This window comes from Echinops telfairi, unplaced genomic scaffold, assembly GCF_000313985.2.
Source record: "Echinops telfairi isolate 266 unplaced genomic scaffold, ASM31398v2 ScPeMD7_44;HRSCAF=162, whole genome shotgun sequence".
NCBI lineage: Eukaryota > Metazoa > Chordata > Mammalia > Afrosoricida > Tenrecidae > Echinops > Echinops telfairi.
Window position 1 is genome coordinate 1,523,417 of NW_022103942.1, and position 18,701 is coordinate 1,542,117.

The window sequence follows — 18,701 nt, forward strand, 5'->3', positions numbered from 1 at the left end:
AATCCACAAGACCTTCCACACACTGGCCTGTGATCTTCCTGCATTCAGCTTCATTGCCTGTGTTTTGTGAGTCTAAAGAATAATTTAGAGATTGGTATCAGACATATGGGCTAATATTGAATTTATGGACTTGATCTGGACTGGGCTGGGATGTTTTCTCAATATTCAATTGCTCTTGTACATAAAGCTCTTTCTTTTACACACACACACACACACACATACATGCACACTAAACCCAACAATAACCATACATTGGATCTCACATTTTCAATTTATCATTTTTATATAGGAAAGCAATTATTTCATAACCACCTTCTTTATGGAGTCCTTACTGTTTCAAATTCTCAGGGATTTGCTTATTTTTTTCCTTTCTCTTTGCTAATTGCATTAACTAGTACTTCCAGAACAATGTTAAATGGTGGTGGAAATAAATGGTATCCATGCCTTTTTTTTCTTTTTTTGTATTTTAATGGGACTGCTCATATTATGCTCACTGGGCTTTTTTTTAGAAATTTATTTAATTTTATCACATGAAGAAAGTATCCGTCTATTGCAATTCCGACAAACTTTAACCAGAAGGCTTGCAGTTCAATTTATTTAAAAGTCATGTACACTGGTACAGATAGGAACTGGAAACACAGGGAATCCAGGACAGTTGATCCCTTCAGGACCAGTGGTGAGAGTGGCGATACCAGGAGGGTAGAGGGAAGGTGGGGTAGAAAGGGGGAACAGATTACAAGGATATACATATAGCCCCCTCCCTGCAGGATGGACAACAGAAAAGTGGGTGAAAGGAGACGTCAGACAGTGTAAGATATGACAAAATAATAATAATCTATTACTTCCCAAGGGTTCAAGGAGAAGAGGGGAGGGAGGGGGGAGAAATGAGGAGCTGATATCAAGGGCTCAAGTAGAAAGCAAATATTTTGAGAATGATGATAGCAATAAATGCACAAATGTGCTTGACACAATGAATGTATATATGGATTGTGATAAGAGTTGCACAAGCCCTCAATAAAATGATTTAAGAAGTCAGGCTTTTCTTATGATAGCTCTGCTATGTCTTTTCTTACAAGTTATCCTTGAGCTGTCTACTTTGATGGGAACAAAGTAGCTACAATAGTCCTAAGCTTTACAACAGCACAAATTTACCCCAGCAGGAAAAAGAATCCAATTCAGACGGTTCAAGGGACTTAAATGCAGGACTGGCTTACAAAGGTTTGTATACAATTAAGAGACTCACATAGGGATTCCGAGACACCCAGAGACCAATTGTAGTAGAAAGCTGTTACCAAAAAGGCAAGCAAACACAAATGTTCCCGTGGAGTCAATTCCAACTCATAAAGACCTTGTAGAACATGATTGCTGTCCCATAAGATTTCTAAAGTTGGAAATCCTTTTTTGGTTTGTTTTTTGGTTGTAATCTTTTTTGTTTGATTTACTGTGATCTGGGTGAAAGTTTACAGAGCAAATTAGTTTTCCATTCAGCAATTCATACACATTTCACTGTGACATTTACGGCAATCTCTACAATCTAATAGCCCTCGTCCCACATGCTTTCTATGTTTACCATTTCCCTTTGTCCTTCTTTCTTATGCCTTTTTGCCTTCTGAGATTTATCCCTGGGTAAATGCTGCCCTTTTGACTTTGTAGGATTGATTGCTCTAAGGGCTAGATGCCTCTTTGGTGCTATCATTCACCTTATAGGCCTGCTTAATTGGGGGCTGAAAAGTTGAGCCACTGGGGAGAGTTCAGATGCAGACTTGAAGGATATCTAAGGGCCTACTTGGGAGTTGCATTCATCTCTGTCCAACCAGTAAGTCTGGCCTTCCCCCGCCCCTTTTTTTTTTTAATGATTTTGAAGGTTTTTCCCACACTTTTCTCCCATTATATTGAGGACCTTCTATTGTGATCCCTTCCAGAGAAATCAGCAATGGTAGCCAGAAACCATCTACTCATAGTTTCAGGGTCATGACGGCTGAGGTTCATGTCGTCTGTTAGTCTTTTGAACTGATTATTCCTGCATGTCTTTGATTTTCTTCACTCTTCTTTGTTTCAGATGTGAGAGACCAATAGTTGCACTTAGATGGCTGCTCCCAAACTTTTGGCATCCTAGTTGCTACTCACCACAGTAGGGTGGTATGTTATGCCAATTTATTCTAGTGTTGCCTGAGCACCCAAGCCCAAGGATTCACTCCCTCAAGCTGTTTGGTTATGGCTAAGAATGTTTCATAACTTTTCCCTCTGTGTGTTCCATGTATTATATTCATTATTCTCCTGAGGAGGGGCAAGTGGGTTTGAACCAGTTACCTTTCCGTTAGCAACCAAGCTTTTAACCACTGCACCTCCAGGGTTCCTAGAAAATTGTTACCCAGGCCCGAAGGATGATGGAGAATTTTATTATTATTATTATTGTTATTATTATTATTATTGGGAAAATACTGAGAATTGGAGCCATGGAGAAGGGGCCTCTTTGCAGAAACTGAAATCTTGGAGGCATTCAATCACTGCTGATATTATTTATAATGATTCTATAATCTCTAATTTTGTCTTTTTAAACAAAATGTTTCTGAGAATATATGTCTTTTTCCAGTTTACATATGGTTCATTTTTGGTAGTAAATTTTTTTAAACTTTTCTAATGGAAATTTTCAAACATTTATAAAATAAATATAATAGTATAATAATTTTCCTATGTGATTCTTAGGTTTTGTGTCAACTTGGCTGGGCCAGGATTCTCCCATGAGATCTAACACAATGTAATCAACTCCAAATGGGATCTTCACCTGGTAATGGGAAGATTAGGGGAAGTACTATCACTTTAAGCAGGTTATTGACACAGTTGAAAGAAAGTTTCCTCTGGAGTATGGCCTACTCCTATTTAAGCAGACTATGTAGAAAGATTCCTTCCTTCTCTTTCTTGCTCATATGGTTCATGAACCCTCCATATTATGTGCTGACCGTGAGCGCTATCATTCATTAGACTTTGTGTTCATCAGTCTGTGGTCTTTTTCATTCATTTCCTGCTTCCTGGTACATCAGCCCTGGAAGCTACATGAATTAGGAAAAGCCACAAGCTTGACTTGCTCATCTTAGATTCATCTGTCTTGTCTTCACCAGTCTTTGGTCTTCCTGCTTCTTAGTTTGTCATCCTACTTCTTGGTTCGATCAGCCCCAGCAGCTATGCGAGTCAGGAAAAGCCTCTAGTTTAATATCTGATCCATTCAGTTGAACCAGACTGAAATTAATTGATTCTACACTTGTGTGAGTCAGTTCCTTGATGTAAAACACAACTATATATAGTGTGTATATGTATACATGAGGCTGTACCCCAAAATACCAGAAATTTTTTCAAAGCTTTGTATTTAAATTTTTTTGCAAAATTACCTTATCACCTTCAAAATACTCGCCATTACACTTAATACATTTTTCAAATCTGCAATTCTATTCTTGGAAACATTTTTCAAACTCATTTGTTTCCATGGCTGACAGCACTTCCCTTGTTTTTTCTTCACCTCTTCTACATAGTCAAATCACTGTCCTTTCATGTCCCTCTGCATTCAAGGAAACAAAAAGAAGTCTCACGGTGTGAAGTCAGGTGAGTCAGTTGTTGGGGCAAGAGAGACATGCTGTTTTTTTGCCAAAAACTGGCCCACTGAGATGGTTGCATGAGCAGCTGCATTGTTGTAGTGGCAAAACCAGTCCCCCATCTGTCACAAGTCAGGCCTTTTTAGTCACACACTATTACACAGTCTTTTCTTTTTTATTCCCATTCTTTTTTTAAAAAAATAATTTTATTAGGGGCTTGTACAACTCTTATCACAATCCATCCATCCATCCATTGTGTCAAGCATATTTGTACATTTGTTTCCCTCATCATTCTCAAAACATTTTCTTTCTACTTGAACTCTTGATATCAGCTCCTCATTTTCCCCCTCCATCCCCGCTCCCCTCTCCCTCATGAACCCTTGATAATTTATAAATTATTATTTTGCCATATCTTACACTGTCTGACGTCTCCTTTCACCCACTTCTCTGTTGCCCATCCTCCAGGGAGGAGGTTATATGTAGATCCTTGTAATTGGTTACCCCTTTCTACCCCACCTTTCCTCCACCCTCCCGGTATCGCCACTCTCACCACTGGTTCTGAAGGGATCATCTGTCCTGGATTCCCTGTGTTTCCAGTTCCTATTTCTACCAGTGTACATCCTCTGGTCTAGCCGGATTTATATATGACAATGGGGAAGTAGATCTATGTACATATATGTATAGGTTTAGTATTAAGGAAACAGATGGACATTGGGCCCCTACTCAAGTATTCCCTCAACACAAGAACACTAAACAGGGGCATAAGCAAATGTGGTGAAGAAAACTGATTATCAAAAGATATAGCTTCTGGGGTCTTAAAGGCTTGAAAATAAACAAGCGGCCATCTAGCTCAGAAGCAACAAAGCCCACATGGAAGAAGCATACCAGCCTGTGCGATCATGAGGTGTCAAAGGGACCAGGTAGCAGGCATCAAAGAGCAAAAAAATCATATCATTGTGAATGAGGGAGAGTGCAGATTGGGGACCCAAAGCCCATCTGTAGGCAATATCCCACTACAGAAGGGTCGCAAGGAGGAGATGAGCCAGTGAGGGTGCAGTGTAGCAATAACGAAAAATATAACTTTCCTCTAGTTCTTAAATGCTTCCTTCCCCACCTTACTATCATGATACCAATTCTGCCTTACACTGTCTTTTCAGAATCTCTAAATAGAAAGCTCAATTAACAGTCTGACCTGGTGGAATGAACTCCAAATGCACTACAAGTCAACATTTCCCTCCATTCAGGAAGTTGATGGACATCCAAAACAATGTTTGTCATCAATCAACATTTTGCCTTTTTTGGAATGAGAAAATCACTCATACACTTGAGTTTTCCCCATAATGCTGTCCTTGTAAGCTGTGTTCAATATCACAGTTTCTGCGGCATTTTTCCTGAGCAGGAAACAAAATTTCACAGCCACACACTGTTCTCTTAAATCGGCCATCACAATAAACAAGGTTTGAGTGAAATTCCTTTTACAAAAAAGTTCACTGCCACCAGAGAGAACCTTCCCAGGTGATGCCACACTGAGTGCACTAACTCAGAGAGTTGCTCAATGCTCACTCACTGGGAAAAAATGAGTACTATGAAAGTTCCACCAAGTGGAACATTATTCCCTTTTTGAGGGGTGTACCCCCTTTTATATTATATTATATTATATTATTATAAACATTGGGGCTTTACTTCTCTAGAGAACCCAGTCTAACACACTGCATATGCCTATTACCCAGTTTCAGTAATTCTCAACAGTCTGCCATTGTTGTCTCATCGATACTTCAGTTCAATTTCTATTCAACGGTTTTAGGTTAGTAATTTTAAGTTGTATTTAGGTAAAATTTTAGATGAATTGAAATGTACCTATCCAAGTTTGATCAGTGGTGTATCCATGTAATCCAAATCCTTATCATGATCTAAATGTTTCCATCTCCCAAGGAAGTTCTCTGTGTGCCTTCCCAGTCATTTTCCCTTTCTTCCCCACAAAAGAAAACACTGTGGAGTTTTGTTCATCTTATAATAGGTTTCTTTTTTCTTTTTCCTATTCTGGAAATTCATAAAAATAGAATTATTGAGTATACATGCTTCTGTGTGCAGCGTCTTTCACTCAGTGTAATATCTGTGAGATTCATGCAGGTTGTTGTTGAAATACATAATTAGTTAATTTAATGCTAAATAGTGTTTTGTTGTGTGGAACTTGTCTATGTGTTCATGTATTAACAGGCATTTCTAGTTTGGGACTATTATGAATTAAGCTGCTATGACTATTCATGTACACATGTTTTTGTCAGCATATATTTTCATTTCTCTTCAGAAAATACTGAGAGGTGTGAGGTAGTTAGTTTATTGTGCAAACCTGGACGATAAACACATGTGGGGTTAATTGAAGGGTGGAGGGATGAATGGCTCAGTGTGTCTCGCCTTTCTAGTTCTAGGGTCTCTTGCTTTGTGATGGTCGGACCAGGGTGCAGCTGCCTTAGCTGTTCCCTGCTTTAGGCTGCAAGGCTGACTTCCTGCAAGACATCCCCAAGGAGAAGCCACATGGACCTACCCCGATGCAGCCCTGGGTGCTGGAGCAGCCGTGTGGAGACCCCTTCCAGCACTGAGATGCTTACACATTCACTGATTTGGCTTTCCTCCTGCAGTCGGCATCATTGCGTCTGTTTTGTGAGATGGAGGAGGACTTTGTGGATTGGTGTTGGACATATGGGTTCATGGGTTAATGTTGGACTTGTGGGCTTGCAGCACTGAGTTGGGATGCTTTCTTGATTCTCGCTTAACCTTTATTTAAAAGTTTCTCTTATACATGAATTCCTGTGGATTTGTTTCTTTAAAGTACCCAGACTCACACAAGGTGGAATTCCTAGGGAATATATTAAATATATATCATTTTATAGAGCTCCCAAAAGTTACCAGCAATGTTAAGACTTCCACTTGCTCCACATATATTCTCCAGTGTTCAGTTTCTGTGAAATTGCATGCCTCTATGAAACCTATAGATTCTCGGGAGGGGAATGGGGACAGCTCCCAAAAGGATAGCACAAGGATCTCTGTGGACACTTTCTCTAGAAAAGCAACAGTTTGACTAATGAAATTGTTTGTTAATAAACCATTTAAACTCTGTACATTTTCCTAAGGGCATACAGGGGAAAAATGACAAAACATCAAGAACATCTCCTAAATTGTGGCAAGAACAATGAGTGTGTGGCGTTTGAGTCACGAGTCCCTCTATCTCTCTTCCCCCACAATCCACGTAAGAAATGTGTAAGTTCTATGCCAGGCATACGTAGCCAAGAAAAGCAGAGGAAAGAGAGGCAGAAAAAGGTGGCCACATATCTGGTGAATGGGTCTATGATCTTCCTCTGGCTCAGCTGTGAATAATATTTACATATGCATCATAAAAACACTGATTTTTTTTTCAATAATGATATAATAAAAAATAGATTGGGAGAACGTAGGACAATGAGGGTCGAAGGCACACATGTCAGACAGCTGAATCCTTCCTTTGTAAAAATTCATGGCTGTTGCCTAATGTGAAAATTTAAAAAGAAATAAAAGCATCAACATTTAGAAATATAGATGTGCTGCCAAAAGAAACAGTTATAAGATTGTAAAAGTGATTGTTTTGAGGGAGCAGAAATTGGTTGGAGAAGAATGAGGTCATGTTTTGCTAGCGCAGTGATTAGGGTTGCAGAGGCGTATCTAGAAAATAGCACCAGTGGCAATTGGTTTTAAATTGCTGAATGGTTATCTCAGAACTAGCGATGGAAACTGGCATTCGGCAACTGCTGTCAAGTTGCACCCAGGGTATATGCTATACCTCTGCAGTGGTGTTGTTGTAAGCTTTATGGGACACTGTAATTCTGAAACTGTGTTCACTGGGACTCCAATTCTGTGTAAAGAATGTGCAGAGATATTTACTGTCATGTTAATAGGAGGCTTTTCCAATTCTGCACTACTTTCTTCCTCTGTCTAAACCTGTATTTGGCTTCCTGGGGCTTTTAAGATTTTTTTCAACAGGGGGAACCGATCATAAGGATCGACGTAGACACCCTCCACCCCCCCACCCCAGGGGGACGAACAACAGAAAGGTGGGTGAATGGAGACAGTGGACAGTTTAAGATATGAAAACAATAATACTTTATTAATTTATCAAGGGTTTAAGGTGGGGGCTGATACCAAGAGCTCAAGTAGAAAGAAAATGATGATGACAACATATGTACAAATGCACTTGATACAATTCAAAAATGGACTATTTTAAGAGCTGTAAGAGCCCCCAATGATTGAAGGTAAACAAGCGGCCATCTAGCTCAGAAGCAACAAAGCCCACATGGAAGAACATATCAGTCTGTGTGATCACGAAGTGTCGAAGGGATCACTGAAGACAAATGGGTGCGTAAGCAAATGTGGTGAAGAAAGCTGATGGTGTCCGGCTATCAAAAAGTATAGCGGCTGGGGCCCTAAAGGCTTGAAGGTAAACAAGCGGCCATCAAGCTCAGAAGCAACAAAGCCCACATGGAAGAAGCACACCAGCCTATGCAACCATGAGGTGTTGAAGGGATCAGGTATAAAAAAGGAATCAGAACAAAAGGGATCAAAACAAAAAAATCTTACCATAGTGAATGATTGGGAGAGTGCAGAGAGGAGACCCAAAGCCCATTTGTAGGCCACTGGAGATCCCCTTGCAGAGGGGTCTCAGAGAGGAGACGAGCCAGTCAGGGTGCGATGTAGGAAAGATGAAAAACACAACTTTCCTTTGGTTCCTAAATGCTTCCTCCCCGTCCCCACTATCATGATCTGAATTCTACCTTGCAAGTCTGGCTAGACCAGAGGATGTACACTGGTACAGATAGGAACTGGAAATACAGGAAATCCAGGGCGGATGAGCCCTACAGGACCAGTGGTGTGAGTGGTGATACTGGGAGGGTAGAGGGAGAATGGGGTGGAAAGAGGGAACCGATTATAAGGAACTATATGTGACCTCCTCCCTGGGGGACGGACAACAGAAAAGTGGATGAAGGGAGATGTCGGGCAGGGCAAGATATGACAAAATAATAATTTATAAATTATCAAGAGCTCACGAGGGAAGGGGGAGCAGGGAGGGAGGGGGAAAATGAGGACCTAATGCCGGGGGCTTAAGTGGAGAGCAAATGTTTTGAGAAGGATGAGGGCAATGAATGTGCAAATGCGCTTTACACAATTGATGTATGTAAGGATTGTGATAAGAGTTGTATGAGCCCCTAATAAAATGATTTTTTTTAAAAGAGCCCCCAATGAAATGATTTGCTGGTATTTTTTTTTAATTCAGTTGTCCGTCCCCCAGGGAAGATGTTATACGTAGATCCTTGTCATTGGTTCCCTCTTTCTACCCCACCTTCCCTCCACCCTCCGGTATTGCCACTCTCACGACTGGTCCTGAAGAGATCATCTGTCCTGGATTCCCTGTGTTTCCAGTTCCTATCTGTACCAGTGTGCATCCTCTGGTGTAGCCGGATTTGTAAGGTAGAATGGGGATCATGCGATGAATGTACAAACGTGCTTGATACAACTGATGTATGTATGGATTATGTTAAGAGTTGTATGAGTCCCCAATAAAATGTTTTTTTTAATAAAATTAAAAGTTCAATTTGAAACCCCTCACAAGGGATAACTTACCCACCCCTTGGTTTTAGCTATCACTCATAATGTGTACAAAGTATACATGCATAATAAGACCTACATTCTGAGCTATAGATCACACTTTGAGTACACCGCTGAGTATTTCCACTTAGAAGCAGAGGCACCACAGATTCAGAAATATCAAAGGATGTTTCATCCTCTTTCTCTCACAAAGTTGCTCCTTTATTATTATTATATTTTTACAAAGAGAAGGGGGTTAGAAATGTTACTATTCTTCCCCTTCATTGCCTATTCCAGACTCTACTCTTTCTCCTATACAATACTGACTTTAGGGTCAATTGTTGTTAGGTGTCAGCTTTGACCCATAATGACTCTATGCACAACAGAAGGAAACACTGCACGGTCCTGCGCCATCCTCACAACTGTTCCTACGCCTGCGCCCATGTGTCCATCCATCCATCTCCTCGAGGGCCTTCCTCTCTCTCATCACCCCTCCACTTTACCAAACGTGATGTCCTTCTCCAGGGACCGGTCTCTCCTCTAGTTCATGTAATTCTCAGAAAAGGGTCTATTTGCCATGAAAGATTGTGTTTTATCTTCAAAAAGCAGTGTTGACATTTAAGAGCAAAGGGGGCAACACCTACCCAAGGACAGAGTTCAGAGGGTCAGGAAAGAAGGAGGAATGGACACAGGAAGTACAGACAGGATGTGGAGTGATACATTGAGGCAATTGCAACAGATGAGTTGAAACGAAATGCATATCAATTGCTGAAATCTCGACCCAATTCAAAACGAAGAAAATCAATCCATTTTTAACATATGTTAGGCCATAAATAAAGTAAGCCTCAAGAAATTTAGAAGCATGCAAATACTACCAAATATCTTCTCAGATCACATAGTTGTATATTCAGAAATCAATACTAGGAAGATCGAGGAGGAAAACATCTTCTACATAGAGACTGAATAACATCCAGCTTAAAAACTTCTGAGTCGTTAGAGAAATAAAGAATGAAAAAAAATCATTGGATCAAATGAGAATAAAGACACAAAATACTCAAACTGTTGGGACATAGGAAAACAGTGCTCAGAAGGTAAATAAAGAAGAAAGAAAGGAGGGAGGAGGAGGGAAATACCTTAACCCAGGAATGCCAACAGTTAGAAAAAGAGCAAATTAAGCCTACTGTCCCCCAAATAAAAGAAATAATAAAGATTAGAGCAGAAATTGAACCGAAAAGGCAGAAAAACAATAGAAAGAATCTTCAAGATTAGAAATTCATTCTTTGAAAGGATTGATAAAATTGATGAACCATTGGCAAATATAGAAGAAAAGAAGATGCAAATAACACGAATAAGAAATTAAATGGGTATTGTCATAACAGAAACAATGAAAATAAGAATTATAACTGAATACTATGAAGAATTGTACTCCAACAAATTTTAAAACCTAGGCGAAATGGGTATATTTCTAGAAAGGACAAGGATTGCATGACACCACTCTTTTAAAAAGTCAACCAAAAACTTTTTGTACTAAAAGAAAAATTATTTACACAAAGAGTATAAGCAGTGGCACTGAACGATACATGTAGAAGTTGTTGAATTGGAGAATGTTTTGTTGTGTACATTTTTGCCACAAAAAATGTTACGCTGATAACAATGTGTGTAACAGTGAACATAACAAGGAACAAGAAAATGTTCTAGAATTGATTGTGGTGATGATTGCACAACTCTTTTTGGTATGATTGAGCTATTGAATTGTATGGCATGTGGATGAAGTGCCAATAAAACTGTTTTTTTTAATTGGAAAATAAATGAAATAAACATTATTTGTTGGTTGCCAGGGATGGTACCAGTGATCTAAGGGTTTATGCCCGGATAGACATTCAGGCTGGACACTGCCATATGTAGGCTTGGCAGATGCTATTTGTAACTTTTCTGCAAATATGCCCATAAACGTAGTAGAGCATGCAGGAGGCAAAGTTATGAAAATTCTTAGACATAACCAAATGCCTTGTGGGAATGAATCAGCACTTAGGGCTCAGATATAAGGTCTCAGGGGACTCCAAGGTCAATTGACATATCACAAAGATAATGTTCTACATCCTGCTTCAGTGACTAGTGACTGGGGCCTTGTAACCATTTAAGGTACAACTATTGGTGTGTTCCTAACAGAGGAAAGAAGAGTGAGCCAAATTGAAGACACGTGGAAACAAATAACCAATGAACTAATGAACCACTCAAATATCAATCCCTCTGACTCTGAAACTATACGCAGTAGGTGGCGCCTCCCTAGCACTAGCAGCTGCTTTGAAAGAGATCACACTGAAGGCCTGGAGAGAGTGGAAGACAGATTTAGAGCGGAACTCGAAATCATGAAAAGACCAGGCTTCCTGGTAAGAGATTGACTCGTGGAACTCCTAAGACTATGTCTCTTAGTCACCCTACAGACCTGGAACCGAACTCACTCCTGTTGTTCAATTTGCAGCCAAATAACAGGTGACTCTATAAGCAAAACAGTAATAGTAGTGAGGTATACATACTTAAGCATAATGAACCATTTGGGATCAAAATGGCAGCATTTACCCAAGAACAAAGATCAGAAGGGTGAGGAAAGAAGGCGAAACGGATGTCGGAAACATAAGGAGGAAGTGGGGTAAGTGATATGACAGTGTAAGGATTGCAATCATGAAACAAAATCTGCATGAATTGTTGAATGGAAATCTGGTTTGTTCTGAAAACCTTCACCCAATTCACAATAAAAGTGCTCTAAAAAATAATAATGGTGATTGCACAGCATGGTGAAGATAAGTATTGTCATTGAATTGCACACATAGAAAACTAAAATGGCACATGGATTGGTTACATTTAAATTTTTTTACTTCACAGTTTTACCAACATACAATTCACATGTCATGCATATCAATAGTTCAATTACACTAAGAGTTGTGTAACCATCAACAAATCCATTTCAGGACATTTTTTTCTTCCTTATATTCCTTTGTGTTAGCTCTCCATTTCCCACTAGCCTATCCTGCCGTCCCTTTGAATGGATTAATACAGTTGTTGTCTCTATAGGTTTACCTAATGTAGGTTTCATATACAGGAAAACATGCAAAACCATGACAGAATACAAACAAATGACTCAACAACAATGACAGAATGAAACAGAAAAACTCAATTGAAAACAAAGAAAATATTAAAAACTGGAGCAATTATACATTGGATCAGAAGGTAGATCAGTTATGATGCACATTTTGACCTAACTCTAACTGTAGTAATTCACCCTACAATATATTCCGTCTGAAAATAAGGCCTTTCCCATCTTGGTCCATAGTCGGAGGAGATTCACTAGAGGCTTAATCCCCATGGGAGACACTGCGCAAATGGGGGCTAGTGTGCTCCTTCCGTGTGGAGTTAGCCGATGCCTCAAATAGATGGCTGCTTGGTTTAAGACAAGCTTTGAAGACACCAGATGCTATTCTCCTGATGGCTAGTGCCATCTGCTTTCTTCGACACACTTTGCTATGCAGCCATACCTTCAGAGATAATTTCAGGGTGGTACGGATTGAGCAGGGCCAGGTCACGAGGAATAATTGTTTTCCGGTTGGCTATGATTGACTGAGCTCAAAATCGATTCATATATCTATGGCTTCTAGATTATCCTGGTTCACTTTAAGGACATCATCATTTTATTGAATGACATTATAAATTATAGCCATTGGGCATATGGTGGTTCTATTGTTATTACCATTAATGTAGCCACTGGCATAGAATTTGAAACACAATTGAAAAAATATATATACATGCATAACAGTTTATTGGACCAAAATGCGTGGATTGTTGATTTGTTCAGATTAGCATCTTAGGTGATTGGATACCATTTACACTAACAATGAAGACTGGAGATAGGGCAAACCCTTCAATAATGCTCATTTACAAAGGCAGAACTGGGCTATACATGTCCTAAAAAAACAAAGAGAGTATGAAAATAGCACATATATAGTCATCTTGAATTGCCACTTATTGGGCATATTCAAGTCAAGAATGTTTACCCAAAGTCCAATGACTTCCACGTCCATATCCTTGGGATAGTAGCCACCTGCTTCTCACACTGGGACATTTTAGCCTTAGACCCATGAAACCTGTCTGTTTCAGGTAAAGTCCAGTTCGTTTAGTGGGAGTTCCAAATTGGATCCTTCTGGTGTGGTTTCTGAAGGATGTCACGGGCCTCAAAAGAACAGAGTCTTAAGTCCTGGTTATCTATAGTACTCATCCTGGGTCACCAAAGGCTGAATACAAACTAGGTCAAAATGTTATATATATTTTTTACCACACACACACACAAAGTAGTGTTGACTGATTCCTCATATGTGCATGACCCAAAAGAGCCATTTTACCCAAAACCTTAAACCAAACCCTGAGGCCTGAATCAGATACTACACCAGAGCAAGAAGCTGGAGGCCCTTGGACCAAAGCCAGACCCAGAACTGGCTAAATACGTAGGAGTGTTGTCCACCGCTGTTCCAGCCTCAGTGTTCCCCACAGGCCTATTCACAAGGGCTCCCCTAGACTCCAGCCCAGTGTTTCCCAAAAGTGGGCAATGCCACCCCCTTGGGGGTGCTGGAACGATCTGGGGCTGGTGGGGGCTGCAAAAGCATATCCCTACATTTTATCCTGGATTATGGGCTATAGTGCATTGCCAGGGGACTCTGAATTTTTTTTTTTCTGAAAAGGAAGTAGTAGACTAGGTTTGGGTATCTCTAGAGGGCCCTGTACCTCTCACTCTCATATATACGTTTATTAAAGAACACATGATTGCCTTTGTCACATGGGAACTGCTGCTCATTGTTGACACAATACAACTCAACCCTAAACATCTGCTCTTTGATGAGCACAGCTCAGCGGCTCAGAAAATGCTCCTCTGCATCTGTTGCCTGATGTCTTCTAAACAAAAGGCAACTGTGTCCAAATGTCATGAAGATTTATGGATTTTGCCACTGCTAACTCAAGAGACAGACCTTATTTCAGGCTGCAGAGAAAATCCAAATAGTGGAAATACTTAGGGACAAGAAAAAACTAAATGCAGTAGACTTTTTCCTAATAAACTATCATTTCCCAATATTCATTTTCTTGTATCTCATTTTCCAGTGCTTAGTTACGAAAGTAATTTAAAAAATTTCAGTATTTACAACAGCTGCATATGCATATGGAGTCTAAGAACACTGCAATATTTAACTATTTGAATTACTCTTGATTTTAGTAGATGGATGAATGGACGGATAAATATATAGGCGGACAGATAGATGACAAACAAGTGTAAATCATTGTCAACAATTGGGTTCCTTTGAAACCAGATTCTAAAACAAAGATTAGAGTGTAGGCGGCTTCCTAGGTGAGTTAGTTAATTGTGCCAGCCTGGCCGATAAACACCTGTGAGGCTAATTGAAAGGTGGAGGGATAAATGGGTGGTGAGCCTCGCCTTTCTAGTTCTTGGGTCTCTTGCTTTGTGATGGTCGCACCAGGGTGCAATTGCCTTAGCAGTTCCCTGCTTCAGCTTGCAAGATTGACTTCCTACAAGACATCCCCAAGGAGAAGCCGCATGGATCTCTCCAGATGCAGCCCTGCGTGCTGGAGCAGCCATGTGGAGACCCCTGCTAGTGCTGAGATGCTTATTCGTTCACTGCCTCAGCTTTCCTCCTGCAGTCGGCGTCATTGCCTCTGTTTTGTGAGGTGGAGGACTTTGTGGACTGGTGTTGGGTTAATGGGTTAATGTTGGACTTGTGGGCTTGGGCAGCATTGGGTTGGGATGTTTTCGTGATGCACACTTTCTTTACATCTTATACATGATTTGCTTTAGATTTTTTTCTCTAAAGTACCTAGATTAATACACTAGGGAATGCTCCTGAGATCAGTACTTATGGAAGGAAATGAGAAAGAAGCAGGAATGAGCAGAGGGAGAAAGAAATCGTCTATGCACTGCCAGTGGAATTCCTCAGTATACCCAGGAGGGAATTCTGACAGAGACCTACTAAACATTGAGCTTCCTTCTTCCATGGGAAAGGTGCAAATTCCAATAATGTATCCTTTACTGCGGAAAACCTGTCATGGTAAGCTCCAGACCATTCCATCCGTAGAAATCACACTTTACATGACTGGTCTATGAATCTTCATAGTGTTTATCTCCATTCTCTGAAATGCATGTGTCTTATCAAGGCCTCCAGTGGATTAAGTCCCTTATAACTGACTTTGATTCCATTAGTAAGAGGTTCTCAACATAATGGACTAGTATGATATTCTGCAGAATGTTCAGGTGGACCAGATCTCCTTCAGATTGTATAATGACAGAAGGCAGGAGAGTTAAAGCCTTACGGGAAAACTAAACAAATACTACAGGATTGTCAACTTTCATAATCATCTATTCTAATCTGGATGAAAGAGAGATTTTCCAAATCAAATAGACTTGGAAATAGATTTCTATAGCAAAGGCTGGGTTATCTGCCAAGGAGCCTTAGTGACATAGTAGTTCCGTGGTGAGTTGCTAACCAAAAGGCAGTTTGAGCATACCAGTTGATCCATGGGTGAGTGATGTGGCAGTCCTTCCTCTGTGAAGATAAAATGTGGAGGAGGTAGTTCTATTCTGTCCTATAGGTAGTTCTGAGTCTGAATTGTCTCCATGGCGATGGCTCCTTTTGTTATTGTTTAAGGCCACGTTGATTGTGCTCAGTGGCCTGCATGTTGTTACAGTGCCGGCAGCTATGCCTTCAGTCTTTCACAAAGCAGCAGGGTCTCTCTTTTCTGGTCAAAATGGTATAAAATGAAGAAGCAGCTACCATTAATTTATAAGGAACATTTTTTGAGTATTCCCAGATTCCAAAAAGATAACCCACCAAATCATCTACAATAACACATAAACCCTAACATAACATGAACATTTAATGCTGACAGACACAATTCAATGCGATGGCTGGCTGCCTGAAGATGCTAAGTGTAGATCCCATGGAAAGAGCTTGGAGACACGACTCTCTCTGCCTCACTTGGGTGCTGGTTCTGTAATGACTCACTACGAAAAACACATAGCATTAGTTTTTCTTTTCACCTTTCTTCTTCTTCTTTTTTAATAAAAGCTAAAAAAAAGCTTTTGGTCTTTTTACCTAAAAGCAAAAATCCTCTTTGGAGGTCCTTCTGCTCTCAGAAGCAGACATGAACTTGTGAAAATCCTGGGGATTTGTATTTACATCTACCTGACTCCCGATACTTAGAGTTTAAGGGAAATGATCATTTCTATCAGTGATCCTAGTTCTGTAACCTTGTAGCACCCTCTTCGACTCTGAGCCCTCCTTGCCTTCAGAGGTGACTTTCTTCATGAGGCTGGTGTCCCGCTCATCCATGCATTCCTCACAGCTTCAGTAAATGGTGTGCCCTTTGGGTCCTCCTTCAGAATATAGTCTTCTGGACGGTTTGCCGCCCTTACATGTTGATTCTAGCATTCCCACTTTTCTGAACCTTTTGTTCCTTCCTCCACCAGCTTCGATCGCCACGGTGGCATTTATAATAACACTTAATGCAGACCTCTCCCACCCCCTCCCCCTACACACATGCTTTGATTTCCCACACTAGAAACTAGTTCACATCATTTCCTGGGGTCTTTGCTAGGATGTCCAATCTTGTATTGTGGGAGAGCTCGCTCAAATTAACTTATTCTCCTTTATTCCAGGTTACATTAGAGTCTCTCCTGATCAGGCCTCTCAGATTCCAGTCTCATGCTTACTCCTTCAGCACTTGCCAGTCCATGCTGGCTAGGTCCTGCAGTTCCTTGTTGATTTATTCCATTTCCTTCCTTATTAGGCTCAGCACATTCCTAGCTAGGCTATTCTGGAACTTAACCCTGGTGAGAGACTCCTAAATGATCAAAGGGTCCAGAAAAACCACGCCAGATGTTCCCATCTCATGTCCGGGTTCCATTCTTCCTAACTAAGGCCCTGCGTTTGGCAGAGTAGACTTGACTCGGTTGGGATTTTAACTGTCTCTGAAGCTTGTTTTCAATTAAGTCCTAAGCCTGGACCTCAGCTTTCTCTGCCTTCTCGCTGGAAAAATGCAAGGGGCTTTTTATATGCTACAAAATGAAGTCCTTTCGCTTCACTTTTCATTGTCATTTACTTGAACCCTGTTTTTCATTGTGTTTCATAGTTTGATCAAGCTTAGTAATAGACATTAAATTCCTTGGCTTTCCTAACATTTATCATTTCTCACATATTTCTCAAAGGCCTGATGCGTGGCACCAGTCATAGCCCTCCCTTCCACCAGTATGCCATCCTAGTTCACCACCAATGAAAGCTCTAACAATTGCTCTGTCAATTTACATTAAAAGCTTAACCATGAAACATACAACTTTCCTCTAGTTCTTAAATGCTTCCTCTCCCGCACTATCATGATCCCAATTCCACCTTACAAATCTGGCTAGTCCAGAGGATGTACATTGGTACAGATTGCAACGGGAAACACGGGGAATCCAGGACAGATGACCCCTTCAGGATCAGTGGTGAGAGTGGCGATGCCTGGAGGGTGGAGGGAATGTGGGGTGGAAAGGGGGAACTGATTACAAGAATCTACCTATAGCCTCCTCCTGGGGGATGGACAACAGAGAAGAGGGTGGGGGGGGGAGACGTTGGAGAGTGTAACATGTGACAAAATAATAATAATGTATGAATTATGAAGGGTTCATGAGGGAGCGGGGAAATGAGCAGCCGATATTAAGGGCTCAAGCAGAATGCAAATGTTTTGAGAATGATGATGGAAACAAATGTACAAATGTGCTTGACACAATGGATGGATGGATGGAGTGTGATAAGAATTGTACGAGCCCCCAATAAAATGATTTTTTTAAAAGCCTACCTACTCCATCTACTACCAGTGATAGAGTCCTCATTAGCAGTGAGGCAGTGCGTGTTCCCTCTCCAAAATTTTATCTTCAAAGGAGCTTTGGTGATGCAGTGGTGAAGCATTCTGCTGCTACCTTAAAGGTGGGCAATTCAAACTCATCAGCTCTGTGGGAGAAAGGTGAGGCTTTCTGCTCTAACACAGATTTACAACCTCAAAAACCCACAGGGGCAGTTCTCCTCCGTCCTATAGGTTGCTGTGTGTCAACATGGTCTTCACGGCAGTGGGTTTTTATGCTTTCTCAGACCACTTTTTAACCAGGAAGCAGACATAGACACAGTTCAGCTGGAAAGATTTGTATTACAGAATTCTCCTAGGATCACCACTTTTAGAAAGGAAAAGAAGGACACTGGATTTGGCAACGGGAAAAGTCAAGTAGTCCCAATTTGGGGTAAAAAGTCAGTCACTGCTGTGAAGTGCCCCAAGAAGGGGGTGTGACCTTGGGGAAGAAGGGAGTGTGACCTTGGGGAAGGTGGCTTTCTGCAGCTGAGGCAATTCCTAAAGAAAGATAACAGCTGAGGGCTCTCTGCTAATGGCACTCTCAGCAACTGAACTAATAAGCTCGTT